This window comes from Carassius carassius, chromosome 49 (genome assembly GCF_963082965.1).
Source record: "Carassius carassius chromosome 49, fCarCar2.1, whole genome shotgun sequence".
Classification (NCBI taxonomy): domain Eukaryota; kingdom Metazoa; phylum Chordata; class Actinopteri; order Cypriniformes; family Cyprinidae; genus Carassius; species Carassius carassius.
The window spans coordinates 2,982,031-3,006,948 of NC_081803.1; the positions used below are offsets into that span (position 1 = coordinate 2,982,031).

At 39.2% G+C, this 24,918-nt stretch overlaps 1 pseudogene; it reads right to left on the minus strand.

The window, feature by feature from the left end:
- Positions 1-24,918, minus strand: part of LOC132132329 (spliceosome-associated protein CWC27 homolog) — a 59,428-nt pseudogene that overhangs the window by 19,298 nt on the left and 15,212 nt on the right.

Sequence of the window (24,918 nt, forward strand, 5' to 3'; positions counted from 1 at the left end):
GTCTTCAGCACAGAAAGACCCAAGCTTCTGCTGTGTGTTAAACTGTGTAATTAAATGTCAAAGATCTAAGCTTAAACAGAAGGAACACAGTTAATAATCCGGTGTTCAAGACACCACCATAACTTATGTGTAGGACTGCTATCGCCCTAAAAATGAAGGCTACCAAAAGAAATTACACATGAAGGCAGTGGTTCTCAAACTTTGTATATCCAAAGTAAGATTATGGCGAAGTAAATATTTAAAGGCCTTTCTACAAAGGCCTATTTACTTTTGATGAAATAACAGAGGTGCTTTTTTTGGCATTAGAAATTGTGGCTCTCAATACTGTCAGGGTTCTGCCCTGGCAGCTGTGTCTATTTTGTCTTTGTTTAGTGTTTCTCTGTTTGTTCTGTGTATGACCACATGGCTTTGTCTTTGTTTATGTTGGCCATGTGCTCCTTTCGTCCTGCCCCCTTGTTTCACATTACCACGCCTCCTCGTTTAGTCCTTGTTTGGTGCTCATTAATGGTGTAGCAGAAATGACTCGAACCAGACAAATTAAAGAGTCGATCAGGGTTGTGTTTGAAACACGAGCCGAATTCCTCAGGAAGTCATAAAACATTCTGTGCCACAAGTCCCAAGCAAGATGAGCAACCAACTTGTTCACACAACAGCTTTCAACATTAACACCACTAGAACAATTATTTACAATTTCAATTCGAAGGAGAGAAATTTGGTGTCAAATTTGTTGTTCGTAATGGAAATGCAACGCTGGACATCACATGTAAACCCATGAGAGTTAAACACTTCCATTGACTTCCCCCACCTAGCAGACACAGACTGAAATTCCTAAGGGGGAAGGGGCTTTGATCCTCTGGTCTCCACAGAAATCTTTGCCAAGAGAATGGCAAAGAACCTGTCTTTTCTACATGTATATGGACCAAAATGAACTCCAAAATGACTTCTGAATGAATATCAGTCCATCGCTTAACTCTATATTCATTTATATGTAACCCACACATTTGACTATCATGTCATAATCACTTATTGTGTATGTATTTTAATAACTATGGGATACCTTAAGGATTCATAATCATGTTTGGTATGTTTGTGATGGAAACTGCTTGCTTGAAATAGTCCTGACAATCAAATATTGGTCAAATGTATCATATTCGTGTTATAGGAATCATGTCCAAAATTATACCCTACAAGAATGGGAAAATTCGGACCACATGCTTGGTAAGATAAACATATGATTTATGATACCCCCGAGCCAAGACAATATCTGATGGGTCAAGACAACATTTGAGGTGTGGCCAACAGGCCAGTTTAAATACTCAGGACACCATAAAATCCTGCTTTTAGTCTCTAGCTTTGCTTCTGCTATTAGTCATGTCGGCTTTTAGTCTCTAGGTATGCTTCTGCTATCAGTCATGTCAGCTTTTAGTCTCTAGCTATGCTTCTGCTATTAGTCATGTCTGCTTTTAGTTTCTAGCTATGCTTCTGCTATTAGTCATGCCAGCTTTTAGCTTTGCTTCTTAGCTTTAGCTTTTAGCCATGCTGTTTGTCATCATTGTTCTTTGAGCGCGGTTCCAGCGTGCTTTAGCCTGCATGCCTGCTGCTACTTAGCCACGATGAGAAGAAACACCACCTATAGTCTCGTCAAACTTTACTTCTTTTCTTTTCCGTTTGAGAGTTTCATGTTCTGAGTTAAGTTTTGTAACGTCGAGTCTCCGACGCCTGACCTCGGGTGCCCGTTCAACTTCAACCAGCCACACAACTCCATCTTCAGCCAACGCCCCACCATGGGCCTTCCCAAGACGTCACTTCAACGACTACTGAACTTCCAGCCAATCAGCGGCAACTTTACACAGGCAATGTACCTTCAGGCATTTGTGCTGGTGTATCTAATATAATTTTAACCTCATTGAGGAACTCAATGCGAGGGTTAATTAAGTGATTGATGGCTGTTCATGTCTATGCAATTTAACGTATTGCTGTAAACTTGGGATTCCACATCTCCATTCTCTTAAACTCATCTTTCCCTAACTTTCGATCTTCCTGCAACTTGTGTGAATGTGTGCGTGCGTGCGTTTGTGTGTTAGATTAGTTTATATGTCTTAGATTTATCTAATAAAGCCCTTTTCATATTGAAAAGAGAAGTATCTTGTGTTTTGTGCTTACAAGTTAATGTCTTAAACTGCCGCTTGTTACTGTGCTAATTGATAGTGTTTTCACTATAGTTTGGATATTAATATCCGGCGCAGATTTGATGTTAAACGGCTCGTTCACTGAATCGCAGGGCATCTCAGTGATCAGCCGTGAAACAGTGATTCTGTTCAAATTCCCTTTAAAATCTTAAATGATTCCCTTTGAGCTAAATTGACCTGTTTCCCTTACAATGGATTGTTCTCATCTTGTGTTTGTGTCCTTCCTATTTATTGTGCTCATTTCCCTCATGTTTTTGTTGGTTTGTTTTGTGTGTAAGTTAGGGTGTGCTTTGCTCTCTAGCTGATCTTTAAGAAATAGTGTTTTCCTTGTCTATTAAGGTCAGGTATTCATTATTTAAAGTTTATTTTGAATTTGTAATAATTTAGAATATGGAAGACATATTCACTATTAAGTTTTCCCTGAACAAACTCCTAATTTGTTTCTTATAAATAGTAAGGTAGTTGTTGTGTACTAAGAATTTGTCCTTAAAATAAAGTGTTACCTTTTTTATTTTTTATTAAAAAAAATTTTTTTTAAGAAAAATAGAGATAACTGGATATTAATGTTGTCACAAAACAGCATTATGCCCTAAATTTTGTTGACCGAGCTTAACTAGAACTGAACCCAAAATATCATACATACAGTACAGACCAAAAGTTTGGAAACATTACTATTTTTAATGTTTTTGAAAGAAGTTTCTTCTGCTCATCAAGCCTGCATTCATTTGATCAAAAATAAAGAAAAAAATTAATATTGTGATAAATTATTCCAATTAAAATAATTGTTTTTAAATTTATTATACTTTAAATTATCATTTATTTCTGTGATGCAAAGCTGAATTTTTAGGATCATTATCACATGATCCTTTAGAAATTATTCTAATATGATGATTCATTATCAAAGTTGGAAACAGTTCTGCTGCTTAATATTTTTTCAGAACATGTGATACTTTTTTAGGGTACTTTGATGAATAAAAAGTAAAAAAAAAAGGAAGCTATGTTTTTAAAATATAAATATTTTGTAATAACAATATACACTACTGGTCAGTAATTTGGGGTCAGTAATTTTTTTTAATTGATCATGTGATAGACTGGATGTTATATGTGACACTGAAGGCTGGAGTAATGATGCTGAAAATTCAGCTTTGCATCACAGGAATAAATTATTTTTTTTAAGTATATTCAAATAGAAAACTATTATTTTAAGTTGTAATAATATTTCACAATATTACTGTTTTTTCTGTATTTTTGATCAAATAAATGCAGGCTTGATGAACAGAAGAAACTTCTTTTAAAAACATTAAAAATAGTAATGTTTCCAACCTTTTGGTCTGTACTGTATAATAGAATAAATTGTTTACATACAGGGTATTATAGAATATATATTTTTTCTTTGAAATAAGTATCTTATTCTCACTAAGGCTGCATTTATTTGATCAAAAATACAGTAAAAAAAAGTAATATTGTGAAATAGTGTAATATTTGAAAAGAACTGATGTCTATTTTAATAGATTTCAAAGTGCTGTATTTTCAGCATCATTCCTCCAGTCTTCAGTGTCACATGATCCTTCAGAAATCATTCTAATATATTGATTTGCTTTGATAAACTACCATTCATACGTCTAATGAAAGATCTTTAACATTTCAGTTAATACTTTTATTCAACAAGAATGCATTAAATGGATCAAAAGTTACAGTAAAGAAATGTTACAAAACATTTCTATTTCAAATAAATTCTGTTATTTTGCATCTTACATACAGCAAAGAATCCTGAAAAACAATTTCTACAAAATATTATGCAACAAAAAGGATTTTCAACATTAATTAATAATAAAAATCATTATTTATAACTGTGCACCAATGATACTTGATAATAAATGAGCAGCAAATCAAAATGATAGAATGATTTCTGAAGATCATGTGACACTGAAGACTGGAGTAATGATGCTGGAAATACAGCTTTGATCAGAGGAATACATTAGATTTTAAAATATGTTCTAATAGAAAACAGTTATTTAAAATTGTAATATTTAACAGTATTACTGCTTTATTGTATTTTAGTGAACTTATCAAATTCACAGCTACCAACTAAGAGTTTCACTTTAAAAAATGAAAAATATTATGTTGATATTTATTGGTGGCAAATTTACTGCAAGTACACAAATGCACTAAATACTCTGATAAGAAATAAATTGCTATTTTGTCTTTGTTCATAAGATTACACTCTCACAATTTCTCTTGCACTTCAACATGTTTGACTGACTGTCACGGTTCATGAATGCACCGTTTCCTGCTCGTCTCATGTTACGTCATGTTGATTGTTTCATGTGGGCGTTACCGCAGCTCATTCCACCAGACTACTTAATGCCCTGTCTTTCGTCTCTTGTTTGTCAGATCGTTGTTTGAGGTCCTCCGTGATTCTTGTTTGTGTTCCATCTGCTCAGCTACGTTTGTGTCTTGTTCCTGTTCGGTCGCTATTGGAATTACCAGTCATCATACCGATCCCTCACCATCACCCACCTGCGCATTCAATCACCTCCTCACCAGTCTGTGCTGCCATCGAGGTCCCTGCGTCACCCACCATCAACCCAGGCTGGCAATACTTCTCTAATAAACATCATTTACTTGCAACTGCTTCCTGTCCTTAATTCGAATGTGACAGAACGATCTGACCACCCATGGAAGCAGCGAGTAACCCATCACCGCCATTGGAAGAGTTCCTCAGCGCCAGTGCTCGAAGGATGGACTCCCAGGAACGGAATCTTAACGACAATGGTCGCGCTGTTCAGGTTTTGGTGGTGCAGGTGTCCGAGCTCACCCAGCAATTACAGCTTCTGCAAGCCACCACTGCGCCGCTCACACCGCCCGTTCCTCCCACACCATCGGAGACCCCCTCCCAGCCGGAACCACGCCTTCCTATTCCAGAAACCTACTAGGGTAAGCCGAATTTCTGTAGAGCTTTCTTAACACGATGCAATATGCACTTCTCTCTTCAACCCAGGACCTTCTCCAACGAACAAGCCGAGGTGGCGTTCGTGTTGACACTGCTCACTGGGAGGGCGGCATTATGTGGAATGGTGGTGTGGGAGAATCAAGATCTATGCTGCGCCTCGTTCCAGACACTCTCCGCTGAGATGAAGCGGGTCTTTGATCGAACCATCACCGGGAGAGAGGCGGCTAGAAAGCTAGCCGAATTACGTCAAGGAGAGAGATCAGTTTCACGAGCCTATGCAGGTAGGGCGATCTCGGCTTTCCCGGGAGGAGAAGGAGAGGCGGAGGTCCCTGGGTCTGTGCCTCTACTGCTGGGGGACCGGTCATCACACCTACATCTGTCCGGTAAAAGGCCAAGCCCGGTAGTAAGTATGAGGCTACTATCGGGTGGGATCTCCCCCGAGAAGACCTCATCATCATCTACGCTCCTCCCGGTAAGACTAAGATGGTCAGCACAACTTCACGACTGTCAAGCACTTCTGGACTCCAGGGCTGAAGGTAATTTCATGGACTATGCACTCGCACGCAGACTTCAAATTCCCGTCAGACCCCTTACTCACCAGATCACGGTTCATGACCTCAATGGACAGAGACTGCCGGTCATCTCACACTGATGAGCAAAGTGTGAGATGAAAACATTACCCTCATCACATCAGGCAACCACTCAGAAATCATCTCATTCTACATCCTTGACTCTCCGCTTGCACCCATAGTACTTGGTCATCCCTGGCTCCTCCGTCACAACCCCAAAATAGACTGGCAATTGCATTCCATCCTGGCCTGGAGTAACAAGTGTCATGAGTCTTGTCTAGTGTCTTTCCATCTGTTTCTATGTCTGTGTTTCAGGAGGAAGCAATGGATTTGTCTAACGTGCCCGTGGAGTACCTCCACCTGAAGGAAGTGTTCAGTAAGTCTCGTGCTGATTCTCTCCCTCCACATCGTCCCTATGACTGTGCCATAGATTTACTGTCAGGTAAGTCTCCACCTAAAGGCAAATTATATTCACATTCTGTCCTAGAAAGGGAGGCTATGGAGAAATATATTCCTGATCCTCTAGCTTCGAAGTTCATCCGCCCTTCCTCTTCTCCAGCGGGGGCGGGGTTCATTTTTGTGGGGAAGAAGGACGGATCGCTGCGACCTTGTATTGATTACCAGGGACTGAACAACATCACGGTAAAGAATACTTACCCTTTGCCGTTGATGTCTTCAGCCTTCGAGAGGTCGCAGGGAGCGTCGATCTTCACGAAATTGGACTTACATAATGCTTATCATTTGGTCCGTATCAGGGAGGGGGATGAATGGAAGACCGCTTTTAACACCCCCAGGGGGCACTTTGAATACTTGGTCATGCCCTTGGGGCTGTCCAACTCCCCAGCGGTCTTCCAGGCATTCGTCAACGACATGCTGCGAGATATGATCGATCAATTCATATATGTCTACCTGGACGACATATTGATTTTTTCCTCTTCTCTCCAGGAACACGTGCAGCACGTTCGACGAGTGCTTCAGAGGTTGCTAGAGAATGGGCTTTTTGTCAAGGCGGAGAAATGCGCTTTTCATGCACAGTCTGTTCCGTTTCTTGGGTATATTGTGTCGACTGAGGGAATATGCATGGATCCCGAGAAGGTTAAGGCTGTGGTAGAGTGGCCAAGTCCAGATTCCCGTAAGGCCCTACAGAGATTTCTGGGGTTCGCCAACTTCTACCGGTGTTTTATTCGCAACTTCAGTCAACTAGCCGCACCTCTGACCGCCTTGACCTCCCCCAAAACTACGTTCAGGTGCTCAGACACAGCTGAGGCTGTGATTGTCAAACTGAAGAGCTGCTTCGTTTCAGCCCCTATCCTAATCACCCCTGATCCATCACGTCAGTTTGTGGTAGAGGTCGACGCGTCGGAAGTGGGGGTCGGTGCGGTGTTATCCCAACGTTCTCCCTCAGATGACAAGATGCACCCGTGCGCGTTTTTTTCATATCAATTATCCCTTGCCGAACGCAATTATGATATTGGTAACCGAGAATTGTTGGCAGTCAAGATGGCATTGGAGGAATGGCGACACTGGTTAGAAGGCTCGGGGGTTCCTTTTATAGTATGGACCGACCACAATAATTTAGAATACATTAGTACTGCCAAAAGGTTGAACTCCAGGCAGGCTCAGTGGGCACTTTTTTTCGGATGTTTTGATTTTACTCTCTCGTACCGCCTGGGTTCCAAGAACATCAAACCCGATTCTTTGTCGCGCATTTTTGACCGTTCCGAATGCCCGTCTACTCCCGAGTGTATTTTACCTGAGACATTAGTGGTCTCCGCACTCACATGGGAGGTCGAATCGAAGGTCAAGACAGCCTTAGAAGGGGTAACGCCTCCGCCCGGGTGCCCACCGAATCGATTATTTGTGCCGGAGGGATTACGGTCCAACATCATTCAGTTGGGGCATTGCTCTAATGTGGCTTGTCATCCAGGAGTTAACCATACTAAATTTTTGGTCAAGCAACGATTCTGGTGGCCACTTATGGCTCGCGACATTCACAGTCTTGTTTTGGCTTGCTCGGTTTGCGCCACTGGTAAGACTTCCAATCGACCCCCTGATGGGTTACTTCAACCGCTGCCGGTCCCTTCGAGACCCTGGTCCCATATCGCACTAGATTTTATTACCGCCCTCCCGCCCACAATGTGAAGAGTGATATACAACAGGGCCACTGGAAAGCACTGAAGAGGTCAAAGGTTTGTCTCTGCAAATCTCAAGCATGCAGAAATCCTCACAGGAAGTAAAGTAAAAACTTTGGTGAGAATGATTCTGATTTTATTACTTTCAGTGTAAATGGTTACTGATAACGGATGATGTACTGACAGAATCAAGGTAGCAGCGCAGCCTGTCTAACTCATGGAGATATCAGAACTAATAAGTCCAACAGCATGAACAAGCATACTGCAGAGATATTCTATAAAATATATATTATATAGGTAAGCACATGACCAAAAGTGTCGTTTTCCCGTCTATCAGCACGATTGCAAATGTGACATTGCATATTGACCATATTTGCTCCCAAATCACAAAAAATAAATAAAATAGTTCTAAGCAAAGCAACAGCAGAACAGTCACTTATCTCTGAGCAACACACAACAGTGTTTCTCTACTGAATAATTCAGCACAGAGTCAATGATTCAGTAAGCCATTCATAAATATATTGAATGAATCAGCTGTTGGAACAAATCAGTTGAATCAATGACTCACTTATTAAAACAGTGACTTGCCGCCACCTACTGGTGGATTGGTTTCATAATTAAAGGTGACCTTTTATGCAAAAATCACTTTTATAAGGTAAGAGGTTGAAAACAATCAGCCTATAATGGTAAAAATCCCAATAAATCATAAGCAGTCTCTCCAAGCGAGTGGTTGAGGATTTCTCCCTACCTACACTGATGACATCGTAGGGAACCCCCCCCCCCCCCCCCCCAAAAAGTCCTATATGTTTGTGCTAATCATTTTACACCCGACTGCCTCACAACTAACCAACTAGATTTCGTATGATCAAAATACATTTCCATTCATTTTTTCATTGTAATGGTATATTTATATAAGTATACTTCTCCCCAAAGTTTCATTACCACAAATAATTCATTTCATATTCTCTACCACAACCCAACAGTTTATACTTTGTCATAGCAATACATTTGTGTATTCTGATTATCTATTAATATCTGTAATCACTTTAAATTAAAGACATACAAAAATCAGGGGTTAAAGCAGCCCATGCAAAGCATGCAATGACTATGGAAACGGTAACATTTGAAAGGATACTATGGCAAAGTTATTGCTTTCATTATTCAAACTGATTTTCTTTTTCATTAATATATGGTTGACCTGAAGAATGAAAGCTATATCATAAACTTGGAAAATTATGAGCTATATCACTGCTTATCGACACTACAGGTGTGAAAATACACTTAGCTCACTAGATGAGACAAAATATAGATACTTGGTTCACTACAAGACAATATTTTAATATTATTTTTAAGAAATTGTCAATGACAAAATATTTGTCTTTTAATTACAAAAAGTAAAACAATGCAGTTGTATTTAGATATATTTTAACCAATCTAGAGCTGTAACTAATGCTTATTTTGGTAATTAAGTAATCTACTGATTATTTTGACAACTGAGTAATCTGATAATTTTAGTAATACAAACAGACCTAAGTGAAAACCAGGCTTTAGTATGACTATTTATATATAAACTAACGATGAAGTAATAACAATTGGTTCAAATAAAATATAAAAAAAACACAACCAAAACCACATAATATGAACACAACCAAACTAAGCACATTATGTATTAAAACAAATACCTGCAGAGGACGCCAACGGCCTGGTGACGTTTCACTTTACAGAGTGATTAAACAATGTTTAAATCCATTACATTTTAATATTTGGCCACATGCAGAAACTGTTTTGAAATAGTGATGTACAATATATGGCATATTTACACATAGGTTGATGTATTCTTCGCTGTTGGCAAAGGTTTATAAATGATTTACATTACAAATCTAGTGAGATAATGCAGACTGTTTTTCCAGATGAACATTAATTCAAATTCACAGCATTTACAGAGAAAGAGTTTAGCCCCTTTCACACATAGTCTTTACTGGTATATTACCGGTAAATTACCATTATATTTAAGCATTTGGAAGACGCTTTTATCAAAAGAAATTTAAAGTGCATTCAGGCTATAAATGTTTTTTATTATTGTCAGTATGTTTGCCTGAGAATTGAGCCCACAACCTTTAGCACTGCTGACACAATGCTCTACCACTGAGCCACAGGAACACCATTAACAAAAATCCCGGTAAATTTCTTCTGGCAAACATATCGTTCTTATGGGGATGGCGTGATTACCCTGAGCTGTTTACAAAGCTCCACTACTTTATAATTAGCTTTTCTTTGTAAATATGCACTAGATGGACATCTCTGACAACATCGCCTCGCAGCTTTTTGTCATGCTTATCCATTCATCAGGGCTGCGACTCTGCAATTGGACACTATGCGCGTCTCATGTTTATAAGAGCAAAACATTCTGATTGGCTAGTAATGTTAGCAGTGGTGTATAAAGTACCTGAAAGTCATACTCAATGAAAAGAACAGATATATTACCAAAACATTTCTTTGATAGAAGTCACCCTTTGGAATACTACTTAAAGTATGTGATATTTATTGTACTTAAGTACGAAAAGTATTTTTTAAATCTTAAACGTACTTATAAGTATTGAAAGTAAAAGTACAAGTAAATACAAAATGTATTTTTACTTCGTTACATTACAACACTGAATGTTAGGTTGGTTGAGAGTGAAAGCTTCTCCTCTCTTACCATTGGTAGGTGAACTCATGGACTCGAAAGTGTTATCAATCAATTTTTTTTTTTATGTAGGATAATTATTTTCCAGCAGCCAAACGCTGCACATCGGAAATATAATAAAATTTTTTTCAAGGAGAAATTAAGACACAGATATGTTCTTTGTCCGATTTTGGGAAAAAAAATGGGTTTTAAAATAAGAAATAAAATGCAAACTCATCCAATTTTAATGGATAACAACTTAAATCTTGTCTGTTCCTTAGACAAAGGTATTGTATGGCTTCAAAAGAGAAGCAGACATATAATGTCATATGGACCATTTTATTGGGCTTCTGCCAATTTTAGAGACTGACAGACTCTGGTAACTGCTGTTTTCACTGGGGGTAATGAAAAATTATCTAATTTAATGCATTTTACTGATCAAATAGCGGAAACACTCTGGCAAAGTGTGCAATTCCAAATGAACAGAAGTTCAATCAACATATGAAATGACAAATGAAAAAAAGAAAATAGGCCTATTTTAGGACATCCAGCTAAATTTTTCCTTTTGTATACCCAAGATTCCACAGGTTTGGAATGACACGGGGTTGAGTAAATGATTACTGAATAAAGACCGAATAAGTTTCACTGCTCTTCAAAATGTTCACAAAAGGTAAGCAACTAACGAGGCATGTCTAAAAGAATCAACAAAATAACAGCTATCCCAATGCCAAACGTTTAATGTTATTTGCACGCTCACTCACAGCCAACATTCAGGATTTCAAAACATGCATACACACAAAGCAGCTTCAGATATTTTTGACATAAAAAGCAAGGGCTGATGTAGAAAAACAAAACTCCAAAAAAAAAAGAGAACAATTCAGTTGTTTGGAGGATCTCAGTACATGTTGACTTGATTTTGGGAAAGGTTGAAATACTTTCATTTCACCATGTGTGAGAAATAAATGATGCCTTCACTGTTAAAATAGTACAAAACATGACATTTCAAAGAATACTAGTAATTTTACAGAGCTTTTTCAAATTCTGTCAATAAAATGACAAATAGCTGTGATTTTGTGGCACAGACACTCACCCTCACTGACATCCTCTTCTTTCTTCACACCATCTTCTTTTCGCTGCTTGATTGCAAGTAATTTCTTCAGCTGGCAAGCCTCTTTTCTCAATTCATCACTGTGAAAAGACATTCAACCGAGAGCTGGAATTAATTTCCAGGCTTGGAAGGATCAATTTCTCAACAAGTCTTGCAAAATGTAGAAGGGAAAAACATGTTATGGAAGGAAAAACATGTAGCACACTTTTTACACAAACCAAATTGAAGATATTTTACTGCTATCAGAGATAAATCATTCAAGTAATGAATAAAACATTTTTAACAAGTTAAAGTGACATGGATGGAAAATTACCAAATATTAAATATACTCAAAAGACTGAAAGTATTCATCAAATTAGAATTAGAAATGTTTTAAATGGTTAGTTCACCCAAAAATGAAACTTAGTCCATGAATTACTCACCCTCAAGGCATCCTATGTGTATATGACTTCCTTCTTTTAGTTGAATTCAATCAGAGTTATATTAAACCAATATTACCAAGATCAAGATGGCGGTGCGTACACATTCCAAGGCTCAGCGTCTCTCCAGTTTTTGCAATTTTGCAAGTATTTTTCCTGCTCATCTCGGGTCTTTTCCTACTGAACAGCTTTGCCTAAAAATCTTACACCCGACAGGAGCTTTTGGATATTGGTGTGCACCCGGCTGGGCGGAAGTGCTCGCTGGCGGCGTTAAGATTGTAAATAAAGACAGTGGTCTAAGAGCTAAGCTAAAGCTAACACTATTCCGGCTCTCTTTACCCAGCATTTTCCTCGCTAATGTGCAGTCATTGGTGAACAAATGGACGAGTTACAACTTTGCATCACCCACAGTAAGAGACTTTTGTTTTGTAATGTAATGGTTTTCACAAAAAATAGGCTTCACAGCGATGTACCCAATATTGAGCTAGCCGGATGCTACACGCTCCAGGCAGATAGGACAGCAGTTGACTCTGGCAAGACCAAAGGCAGTGGATTGTGCATTTATGTTAACAAAGCTTGGTGTACGAACTCTGTCATTGTTCGGAGACACTGCTCAGCTATCCTTGAGTTTCTCATGGTTTAGTGTAGACCTTTTATCTGCCATGGGAGTTCACTTCCACCATTATAACTGCATATTCCACCGAATGCTAATGGCAAGCTTGCTATGAACGAACTGCATTAGTAAACAACAGACTGCTCACCCGGAGGCTTCTTTATTTGTTGCGGATAATTTTAATCACTCCATCTTATTCCATCGAATGCTAATGCCACCGGATATTATATATATTCAACCGGATGCTAATGCCAAGCTTGCTTTGAACGAACTGCATTAGTAAACAACAGACTGCTTACCCGGAAGCTTCTTTTATTGTTGCAGGTGATTTTAATCACTCCATCTTAAAGACAGTGCTCCCCAAATTCCAGCAACATGTTTCCTGACACACTAGAAGAGACAAAACTCTGGATCATATTTACACAAACATTGATGGAGCTTATATCGCGGCCCTCCTCCCCCACCTGGGACTGTCTGATCACCTTTCTTTGTTTCTCACCCCTAAGTATTCAACCCTCATCAACCGTGTGAAGCCATCAGTGAGGACCATCAAAGTGTGGCCAACAGGAGCATGTGGCAGGGCATCCAAGTCATCAATGACTACAAGCCAAGCAACTCCACTTCAACGGTCACAGACGTCTCAGGGTTCTGGCACCTCAAGAAGGGATGTTGTGGCTGACCCGATACAACTCAACCCCACTGAGCTCCAACAGTGAGGTCTTATTATGATCTTGAGCATGGCTGTGGACCTGATCAAACTGGAAACAGACATCTACTTCAATAAAATACGACACACAAGTCCACTTCAAAACTGGTGAATATCAATTCTAATAAAACAGTTCCATTCCTTGATTCTGATAGGCCAGCAACTGTGTTTTATTCGCGATAAAGCATTGCTATATCCTCTTCATCCAACGGTTCTGTGTATCACTGCGCAAAACCCTTACCAAACATAAACAATCAATAATAGAGCGTCAAAACTGTCCAATGAATTACGTATTACAGCAAAATTAACCGTTTGTTGTTTATTTGATAAAGTATGAGTGACCAGTGCTGGCGTTGTGTTGCTCTTCCCACTGTCAAAGAAATGTGGGCGATGTGTTAATGTGCACTGGCCTGTGTGAAAGCCCATAGTTTCCGAAGGGAAGAGGGAATATTACTGTATTTATTAATTTTCTGTTTTAGCTATGATTCTCTGTTTGTCCATATGTCCAACAATCTACACTGTACTGATGCTTGCAAACACAAGGATGCGCTGTTTTCTTTCAAATCAAAGCATAAATACATGTAGAAACAGCGTAACCTTGTGATGTGGCTGACACAGAAGAGTGAAGGCAGTTTGAGTGATGTGGAGAGACACCGAGGAGACTGTTGACAAGGAATTGTTGAATAAAGTCATTACTTTTGTTTTCTTCGCTTACAAAAAGTATTCTTGTCGCTTTATAACGTTAAGGTAGAAACACTGATGGCAGATGGACTATTCTGACAATGCTTTTCATACATTTCTGGACCTTCATAAGCCGAAACATCTTAAATTGTGTTCCGAAGACGAACAAAGCTTTTACGGGTTTGGAATGACATGGGGGTAAGTGATTAATGACAAAAGTTTCATTTTGGGGTGGAGTATCCCTTTAAGATATGCTTTTGGGAATACAAAAATATCCTTAACATTGTTTTTAAATTAGAAAATAAGACAAAATTGGAGTTAAGAAGAATATAGAATTTAGTCTTAAGAATATCTAATGAATTTGGCCCCTACATGTGAAGGTGCTAGAATCAAACTAGGGTTTAAACTAACCTTTGCAATATTCCTGCATATCACAGCATTAACATTCTGCTAAACATCTCCTTTTATGTTGCATGAAAGAACTTCATACGTGTCTGAAATGTCATGAGGCTGAGTAAACGATTGCTTTTAAAAGACATCAGTAGATAAATAAAAATTTGCATGTTTAAATCACATGGGGGAACGACCAATGAACTACCATTTTGCCATTGAGCAAGGCATTTTACCTCAAGCTGCTCCTTGATTGTTGGTTTGAATCATAAGATCATCCTTCTGGCTCCTGCTCCATGCTGGCTTGTAGAAAAGGTACCATCACTGCTGTCGAGCTACGCAAGTGACAATCAAATCTGTTTAACTGGTCTTACATCAGACCTAATCTAAACCCCACAAAACTGGATGTTACAGTCAGTGCTCTTGTTCAGACAATAAAAGCAGATGTCACAGGACAGCTGATAAGGACAGGCCCAAGCAGACACACACTTCCAAGGTGTGAGGTCCTCGTAGATAAACTGTCAAGAGAGTCCATGAGAGGAAGCTGCTTCCATGTGCCCCCACCCACATATAATAATATTTTCATAGGACTTGACAGCTAGGTTTTGATGCCAGGTTCTTACATAGCTACAAAACACAGGTAAGCTGCAGAGTCTGAGCCTCCAGCCCAGAAACACGTGAGCCATTCAAACCCGTAAAACATAGACTGCCTTTGTTTCATCCATCTGCTCCTCTCAGCTGACACACATTCTCTCAGGCAGCTCTCTTCTGTTACTCCTGTTGAACCTTGGATCCCCAACCTCTAGTTTCCTAGTTTTCAGGTTCTCAGGGGGCGAAAGAAGGGCATCGTGGATGATTTAAAGTCTGACCTTGCAGAGGACCTCTTCTTGGAATCCACACTGTTTGAGCACTAATGGGGCACTAGATTGAAACTGGTATTTTTTGTTCTCCTTTATGGGTCTCAAGTCCTGAAAAGAGTGCATCACCTTCAGCGAAACAACTCAACAGAATTTCACTGCGGGGATCTTGGTAGATACATAATTACAGCACCTTCTGTCTTAGTTAAAGCTGACAATCTCATTTCCTGCACATGGCTTGTTGGTTTATAGAAAGACCATTAAGGTTAGACAGAGTTAGGGTCAGGTCATCTCGGCTGGTTTGAGGTGCTTACTGGTCTCAAACCTGGCTAGGGTGGAGGGCAACTTTGATTTTGGTTTGTTTCTCACACAAAGCTCTTCACAAGATTTGGAACACAGGGCACATCTCCATTATGGATCACTGTTAAGGTGTTTTTATGGTGGGGTTCTGTCCTTTTTAACCTGACAGTCCCTGTTAACTAGCACGACTAGTCGATTAGATTTACCACAATGTGTGAAGTCTGTATTGACTAAGCTTCAGCTAGACAGCTAGTTTGCAATTTGTATATTTGCAAGCCATGCTGTTCAAATGCATTTTAATTGTACAGAGAGAGAGAAAAAATTATTTTAGTGTTATCTATTACTTTAAGATGCATTGTATTGAAATAAGCAAATAAACATTTCAGCAAGAAACAAGAGAATACGTGACAATTCCACAAGCATGAAGAGTTATATATTAGAGGCCTACATTGACCCTTGGTCGGAAATGAGCAGGTCATATGGGGAAACACCTACAACTAAGTGATAATTTTGCTTGCCTGGGCATGCTACCATTTACCAAAGAAGAGAAGCATATCCTAGACAACAGAAACACAATGGGGCCCTCAGCCAGAGTGTCAGTAAGAGTGGAGAAAGCTGAGAAAAATGCAAAGAAAGAGGACCATCTCAACTGCTAATTTACTTCTCAAGGTTCAACAAATTCCTCAGAGTATCCTTTTGTTCTTCAGGAGAAGTCCATTCTCCACCACATTCACTTAATGTGTCATAAACCATGTTTGTGACGATATGTTTCATTATCATCCCACTATACTTTCAAGATACAGACTTTAAACATTCAGTTTTGGTTTCAAAGTGTACTTATGAGGGGTTCTGTACGGTGGCCGAGAAGTGCAAAACAAATCACAATTACAAAAACAAAATAACAAATCCAAAAACACAACGACAATTCAGAAAACAATAACAATTCAAAAAACACAACGACAATTCAGAAAACAAAATAATTCAGAAAACACAACGACAATTCAGAAAACACAACAACAATTCATACAAAACGGAAAAGGTAGGTATATTTTGAGAACGACATACTTATCGCTGATTGGATGAGACACCTGTCAATCAAAAATAAATTGTGATCAACTTTGTTGAAATCTAATGTTGAATTTTGCTAAAATGGAACACATAAAACGCTACTTTGAAGAAGGACATTCATATGCCGTGATTGTGGACATGCTGGCAGTAAGGACAATAGGCCTACATGTTCACACATTAAGAAAAAACCCGAATAAAGCTGTTCTACCCTCGTGCTTTCCAGTCTACGCTCTATGACGCTTCCAGTATCGCGTGATTCTGGTTCTGGCTTGATTGACAGGTGTCTCATCCAATCAGCGATAAGTATGTCGTTCTCAAAATATACCTACCTTTTCCGTTTTGTATGAATTGTCGTTGTGTTTTCTGAATTGTCGTTGTGTTTTCTGAATTGTTATTTTGTTTTCTGAATTGTCGTTGTGTTTTTTGAATTGTTATTTTGTTTTCTGAATTGTCGTTGTGTTTTTTGAATTGTTATTTTGTTTTCTGAATTGTCGTTGTGTTTTTGGATTTGTTATTTTGTTTTCTGAATTGTCGTTGTGTTTTTGGATTTGTTATTTTGTTTTTGTAATTGTGATTTGTTTTGCACTTCTCGGCCAGGTTTTATGTTTGTATTATTTATACTTTAATTTTACCAATCTAAAATAGTCCATATGACATCAGTGGTTCATCCTGAATTTTATAAGGATACAGGAATACTTTGTGTTCAAATAAAACAAAAATAAAAACTTTATTCAACAATTTTTGTTTGGAACAACATGAGTGAATAATTAATTACATAATTTTCATTTCTGGGTGAACTATAGCCTTTAAAACTGTTGTTCTGCCATGGTAAAAAAAAATGAGCTTACGCTTAAGTTCACATACTTGTGTAAGTATCTTTCAGGTCTAAGTCAGTAACCTGAATTAATGGTCAAGGAAACTACCAGGGATACCGAAAATATTTTATTTGTGCATTAACAAACGGTCTTCAACCTACTGGTAAGAAAAAATAAAAAATCTAGTCCCAAAGTACAGAATCGAGTAAGGGTGCTTTCACACTAGGACTTTTGGTGTTCACCCGGGTTCGGTTGACATCAAAGTTTGGTTTGTTTGGATGACGTGAATGCTGTCTTCTGGACTCGGGTACGCAACAGTGAACCGTACCCGAGTCCGCTTAAAAATGGTTGTCTGGAGTACAGTTCGCTGCTGCTGTGAACGGAAGTGAACCGTGCTTAATGACGTATTATTATCGTGTGTTTCACTCACTTTCCTGATGAGCGTGACTGATGTGCTGCAAACAGAGAGCAGTACAACTAATTTCGCCTTCAGCATTCTTTAGATCATTTGCAGTACATTTGTGAGACAGACGTAAGTGCCGTTATGTACCGAACATTTGTAAACGAACGGTTCAAAAACGTAAATATATAAAAGTGAAGAAAGCAATGTTATGCATTTGCCACCTTCTCCTGTGCCACTATTACTAAGCAACGGGGTAAAAATCTGCTGGCTTGATGACGCAAAGAAACCGTGGTTTGGACCCAAATAAAATCATATGCAATAACGCAGTCCAGCGGGGCAGGGGGAGGGAGGAGCAATCGAACTCTGGTTCAGACCAGGCAAGTGAACCAAGTGTGAAAGCACCCTAAAATACACAAAACGGCAGCCAAACCATCTGTAGAAACTAAAATTCTATAAACAGATCAAAGTAATTTTGATCCTGACATGGCAATTTGTCTGAAATAGCAAAGCTATTAATAAACAGCAGCACCGTGCTGAAGTGTGATGGGCTGTTTAAAATAGCAGAGCTGTGACATATCCCCCTGATAGACAGCAGCGGCAGATAAAAAGGCATTTGTTAACTCGAAAAGAAAAGAACAGTGTGATAAAGTGTCCTTGTGATAAAAGGAGGAGGGGATGAGAGTTTATTAATGAGTGAGCGCTTTGAAGAGGAGCCAAAGAGTGCCCACTGTCTTGCGGCCTCATCAGCCAGGGGGCTCAGACAGGGGGCTTTAAGTCAGTGTATAATAATCATACGATATCATATTTCAAGGAGGATGGTTAAGAATATTATTTTTCCAGGTCTCCTTCTGACTCAAATGCAAAGTCTACCTATATTAAGGAGACCGAATATTTAAATAATTGAGAGTTCAGTAATAAATATTAATGATGGAGGCCAAACACGACATAAGCGGCAGAGCGCAGAAATTGTAACCATAACACAAGAGTATAACACACATAACTGCAATCCTTCAACCACTCGCTTGCTCACAAATGAACAAATTTTATCACAACTAAAGCTCCAAACCCCAAGAATGTGCGCATAATCACAAGTTAGCAAACAGGTTGAGTACTTGCTGGAAGAGAAATTACGGTTCATTTTGTTTTCTGAATTGTCGTTGTGTTTTTTGAATTGTTATTTTGTTTTCTGAATTGTCGTTGTGTTTTTTGAATTGTTATTTTGTTTTCTGAATTGTCGTTGTGTTTTTGGATTTGTTATTTTGTTTTCTGAATTGTCGTTGTGTTTTTGGATTTGTTATTTTGTTTTTGTAATTGTGATTTGTTTTGCACTTCTCGGCCAGGTTTTATGTTTGTATTATTTATACTTTAATTTTACCAATCTAAAATAGTCCATATGACATCAGTGGTTCATCCTGAATTTTATAAGGATACAGGAATACTTTGTGTTCAAATAAAACAAAAATAAAAACTTTATTCAACAATTTTTGTTTGGAACAACATGAGTGAATAATTAATTACATAATTTTCATTTCTGGGTGAACTATAGCCTTTAAAACTGTTGTTCTGCCATGGTAAAAAAAATGAGCTTACGCTTAAGTTCACATACTTGTGTAAGTATCTTTCAGGTCTAAGTCAGTAACCTGAATTAATGGTCAAGGAAACTACCAGGGATACCGAAAATATTTTATTTGTGCATTAACAAACGGTCTTCAACCTACTGGTAAAAAAAAATAAAAAATCTAGTCCCAAAGTACAGAATCGAGTAAGGGTGCTTTCACACTAGGACTTTTGGTGTTCACCCGGGTTCGGTTGACATCAAAGTTTGGTTTGTTTGGATGACGTGAATGCTGTCTTCTGGACTCGGGTACGCAACAGTGAACCGTACCCGAGTCCGCTTAAAAATGGTTGTCTGGAGTACAGTTCGCTGCTGCTGTGAACGGAAGTGAACCGTGCTTAATGACGTATTATTATCGTGTGTTTCACTCACTTTCCTGATGAGCGTGACTGATGTGCTGCAAACAGAGAGCAGTACAACTAATTTCGCCTTCAGCATTCTTTAGATCATTTGCAGTACATTTGTGAGACAGACGTAAGTGCCGTTATGTACCGAACATTTGTAAACGAACGGTTCAAAAACGTAAATATATAAAAGTGAAGAAAGCAATGTTATGCATTTGCCACCTTCTCCTGTGCCACTATTACTAAGCAACGGGGTAAAAATCTGCTGGCTTGATGACGCAAAGAAACCGTGGTTTGGACCCAAATAAAATCATATGCAATAACGCAGTCCAGCGGGGCAGGGGGAGGGAGGAGCAATCGAACTCTGGTTCAGACCAGGCAAGTGAACCAAGTGTGAAAGCACCCTAAAATACACAAAACGGCAGCCAAACCATCTGTAGAAACTAAAATTCTATAAACAGATTAAAGTAATTTTGATCCTGACATGGCAATTTGTCTGAAATAGCAAAGCTATTAATAAACAGCAGCACCGTGCTGAAGTGTGATGGGCTGTTTAAAATAGCAGAGCTGTGACATATCCCCCTGATAGACAGCAGCGGCAGATAAAAAGGCATTTGTTAACTCGAAAAGAAAAGAACAGTGTGATAAAGTGTCCTTGTGATAAAAGGAGGAGGGGATGAGAGTTTATTAATGAGTGAGCGCTTTGAAGAGGAGCCAAAGAGTGCCCACTGTCTTGCGGCCTCATCAGCCAGGGGGCTCAGACAGGGGGCTTTAAGTCAGTGTATAATAATCATACGATATCATATTTCAAGGAGGATGGTTAAGAATATTATTTTTCCAGGTCTCCTTCTGACTCAAATGCAAAGTCTACCTATATTAAGGAGACCGAATATTTAAATAATTGAGAGTTCAGTAATAAATATTAATGATGGAGGCCAAACACGACATAAGCGGCAGAGCGCAGAAATTGTAACCATAACACAAGAGTATAACACACATAACTGCAATCCTTCAACCACTCGCTTGCTCACAAATGAACAAATTTTATCACAACTAAAGCTCCAAACCCCAAGAATGTGCGCATAATCACAAGTTAGCAAACAGGTTGAGTACTTGCTGGAAGAGAAATTACGGTTCATTAGTAGACACCTGAGAAGCCAAAACACACTTAATTAGAATAAAACTCACAATGCTGCATAAACGGATCGTTTTGTTAATAATACGAGAGAAAAGACGGTTTAGTATTTTTGTTAGTGAACTCTATAATCTCCTACAAGGCAATTGCATACCTTTTGAGGAGTGAACTATAATACATTAATGATTACTTAGGCTCCAGACTAAAAAAATGTCTCTAAATTCCATTAGGTGTATTTTTGAAGGTGCTAAATTCTTTCTGCAGATGATCAGAAAATTACTTAAGTACAGTGTTACGAACCCCTGTTATAAGATGCTTGTTGAGAAAGGGGTCCACAACATAAAAGGAGACGTGAGGCCAACAGCAATTTAACCATTTATTATTGGACCAATAAATGATTACTCAATCTCACATCTCATTCATCTCAACTCTCCACATGTAACAATAACAATTAAACTATACCAAAGACAAAGAATATACTTAACAGACACTGATCAAACCAAATAAACATAAAAAAGAACACAGCTTTCTTCAAAGGCTGGCTGGACATCATGATGCGCACAGAATTCACCGCTGCATGGAATTCACTGCTGCATGCCCTCATTCTGGTTCACACTTCTCTTATATACTCATGTTGAGCCATCAGAGCAACAGGACACAGGTGTGCAGGGGCGGAGCCTAACACTCAGAAGAGAAGAGACTAATTAGATCACAAACAAATACAGATACAACACTCAGAAGGCTTAGGCCGTAACACTTCTCCCCCTAAAGGAAGAATCAGACTTTTTTTCCCCTTTCCTTCCTTAAAAGGACAAGGAAAAACTGATTCTGAATAAAACCATACCAAAACCTAAACCAATCCACGAGACAAAGCGTCTGCCACCACGTTGTCAGATCCTCGTTTGTGATGGATCTCTAAATTATACGGCTGAACTACCAAAGCCCAATGCATCAGTCGTTGGTTATGGTTATACATTTTACTCAAATACCAATGGATTATGATCCGTATAAACAACGACTGGACAAGAGCTGGACCCCACATAAATGTCCAAATGTTGCAATGCCAACAACATAGCTAAAGTTTCCTTTTCAATGGTTGAGTAATTCAACTGATGACGATTAAACTTAGATGAAAAGTATGACACTGGGTGGCTGATTCCATCAGCACCCTCCTGTAGCAGGAGGGCTCCTATTCCAACCGCACTAGAGTCCACCTCAAGCTGGAACAGACGAGTCATATCTGTGGCAGACAGCACAGGTGCACTGCCAAGAAGAGATTTCGCAGAGAGAAAGGCCTGCTGGCACTCATCAGTCCTACTGAAACAAACTTTAGGACTACACAGTTGCGTTAAGGGGGCAACGACACTTGAGAAATTTTTGCAAAAACACCGGTAGTATCCAACCATCCCCAGGAATCTACGCAACTCTCTCCTCGTAGTAGTTACTGGATAACGAAGGACAGCGGCCACTTTTCCATCCAATGGCCGGACCTGACCATTCCCCACCTGCTTCCCTAAATGGGTGACAGAAGCCTTAAATGGTAAGTTCACCGAGATAGCAAAATTATGTAATTAATAACTTACCCTCATGTTTTTTCAAACCCGTAAGACCTCCGTTTATCTTTGTAACACAGTTTAAGATATTTTAGATTTAGTCCGAGAGTTCTCAGTCCCTCCATTGAAGCTGTGTGTACAGTATACTGTCCATGTCCAGAAAGGTAAGAAAAACATCAAAGTAGTCCATGTGACATCAAAGGGTCAGTTAGAATTTTTTGAAGCATCGAAAATACATTTTGGTCCAAAAATAGCAAAAACGACGACTTTATTCAGCATTGTCTTTTCTTCCGTGTCTGTTGTGTGAGAGAGTTCAAAACAAAGCAGTCTGGATATCCGGTTCGCGAACGAATCATTCAGTTCACCAAATCGAACTGAATCGTTTTAAACGGTTCGCATCTCTAATACGCATTAATCCACAAATGACTTGAGCTGTTAACTTTTTTTAATGTGGCTGACACTCCCTCTGGGTTCAAACAAACCAATATCCCGGAGAAATGCATGCACTAAAACAGTACATTGACTGAACTGCTGTGAAGAGAGAACTGAAGATGAACACCGAGCCGAGCCAGATAAGAAGAACCAGGGAGCTGATGATACTGTGCATGTGTGATTCAGCGTGAAGCAGACTAACACACAGAGCGCATGAACCGAACTGATTCTTTTGGTGATTGATTCTGAACTGATTCTGTGCTAATGTTATGAGCGCGGGTAAACCGAAGGCTTGAATCAAGGGCAATCATCACAAATGACGCCATTACGTCGAGCACAAAAGAACCGGTGAACCGTTTTCTTCAACCGGTTTATTGAATCGAACTGTCCGAAAAAACTACTGGTGATCCGAAAACCGATGCAACCGGTTCTTGACTCGTGAATGAGTCAGTCTGTTGTTCGTTATCTGGCTCGGCTCGGTGTTCATCTTCAGTTCTCTCTTCACAGCAGTTCAGTCAGTGTACTGTTTGAGTGCATGCATTACTCCGGGATATTGGTTTGTTTGAACTCAGAGGGAGTGTCAGCCACATTAGAAAAGGTTAACAGCTTAAGTCATTTGTGGATTAATGCGTATTAGAGATGCGAACCATTTAAAATGATTTAGTTCGATTTGGTGAACTGAATGATTCGTTCGCGAACCGGATATCCAAACTGCTTTGTTTTGAACTCTCTCACACAACAGACACGGAAGAGAAGACAATGCAGAATAAAGTCGTCATTTTTGCTATTTTTGGACCAAAATGTATTTTCGATGCTTCAAAAAATTCTAACTGACCCTCTGATGTCACATGGACTACTTAGATGATGTTTTTCTTACCTTTCTGGACATGGACAGTAGACCGTACACACAGCTTCAATGGAGGGACTGAGAGCTCTCGGACTAAATCTAAAATATCTTAAACTGTGTTACAAAGATAAACGGAGGTCTTACGGGTTTGAAAAAACATGAGGGTAAGTTATTAATTACATAATTTTGCTATCTGGGTGAACTAACCCTTTAACAAATTCACATTTCTTGAGGTTTAACGTTAAGGAAGCAGCTGCTAAACGCCGAAACACGTCATATAAGGTCAACAGGTGTTCATCCCATGTAGATGAATAAATGACTACATCATCCAAATAAATATTGCAATTAGGAACCCAACCTAAGACAGTTGACATCAAACGCTGAAACGTTGCTGGTGCGTTTCGCAGGCCGAATGCCATTCGCGTATATTGCAGGAAAGCGTCAGGGGTGACAAACGCGGAGACCTCAGAAGCGCGTTTAGTGAGAGGTGCAAATAGCCTTTCAGCAGGTCTAACTTTGTGATATATTTTGCGCCCCCAAGATTGTCAATACAATCATCAATATGCGGTAACGGAAAAGCATCAGCCACAGTGACCGAATTGACCTTCCTAAAGTCAGTACAAAAGCGAAAAGACCCATCAGCCTTTGGTACCAGAACGCACGGCGAGCTCCATGGACTATGGCTCGGAACAGCAAAACCATTCTGCAATAAATATCTCACTCATTCTTAATCGCTTCTCGCTTACCTATTGGACAATGATAAGCATGTTGCTTGAGTGGTAATGCACTACCGACCTCAATGTCATGCTGGATGATATTAGTACCAGGAGGAACATCATTGAATAAACTCGGAAATCTGTCAATCAGCTTCATTATGTCTCCTCGCTGTTCGATCGTTAAATAGGAGAGCTGAGAGGAAAGCAAAGATAGAACTTCTGAGTTGTCAAAACATCCTCCTTTTAAAACTTCCATAGGTACATTCAACCCATCGTCCTCAGTGTCGGTAGGCAAGGTATAGGTTAGCAATGAAACATGCTCAGTGGTTAACTCAGTCACCGGTTCACATGCCAAACCCTCAGCGGTGCTCTCTTTTGGTTCAACACGACATAAATATGGTTTCAACA